This window comes from Morone saxatilis, unplaced genomic scaffold (assembly GCF_004916995.1).
Source record: "Morone saxatilis isolate NCDOM2014 unplaced genomic scaffold, NCSU_SB_2.0 Contig4, whole genome shotgun sequence".
NCBI lineage: Eukaryota > Metazoa > Chordata > Actinopteri > Moronidae > Morone > Morone saxatilis.
The window spans coordinates 17,584,544-17,585,586 of NW_023339984.1; positions in this window are offsets into that span (position 1 = coordinate 17,584,544).

Genomic DNA, 1,043 nt, shown 5'->3' on the forward strand with positions numbered 1-1,043 from the left:
GGTAATACATTATACACTAACCGGTATTGAGGGCGAAACCAAAACACAGCATAGAAAGTCTTACTTCACTCGAATTCTGTTATGGTTGAAGCTTTGACAGCTTGCAATGAGTTTCGTTTGCAACTGTCTTCATGTGAGGTTAGATGAAAAGTTTGATGAATAAGAAATAAAAGAAAATGCAGAACAAATACAAATCAATATGAATGAAGTGAACTCACAGTGACAGTCTTTTTACAAGGTAGTGTAAATGAGTTAAATATGTATATGAAGGGTTTTCTGTTGTTGACTTCTATATGCAATTCCCAGTCTTCCAGTTGTTGGACCTGCAGGAGTCAGGTAATAAAGTAGTTACAAAACAAGTGAAGACCACACAAACAAATAACTAACAACAAATACAAAATATTTAACAAATAAAAAAGTATTTAAACCACTAATACCATCTTCAGAAAGCGAAAGAGAGTGCCTGCAAGCAGTTCACTTTCATTCAGTTATTCCCATGGTGTACTGTATCTATGTTGATATATAGGTTTCTATCATTTCAAGAGTCATATAATTTAAAAATAATGGAATGGAAATAACTTCCTTCATTTATATATGTTTACCTGACATTACCTGAAAGGACTTGTTGCTTAGAGTGACAAAATTGCCCTTTGGGTCGACGTGATGCACAGTGATGTGTCCTGTTGCTGAGTCCTTTCTGGTCAGGCAGGTGTTGGGCTTCTTCACCTTTATCTGAGAGTGCCCAATCTCCAGCATTAATCTCTGCTTTAGCTGAGAAAGAAACGACAAACACACACACACACACACACACACACACAGACAGGCAGACAGACAGACAGATGGATGTTGCGTTGGATGGGGTTGAGGTCAGGTTTTTCTGAAGTTCCTCCACACAACAAAGTTTACTACTGTCTAAAATATCATTGTATACTGTAGCATTAAGATGTCCCTACTTTAGAACTAAGGGCTTTGATCAAACCTAAAAAATTAAAGCCCAGATCAAAAGTATGTGTGTGTGGGTGTCAGTGTCCACATCATTTGGG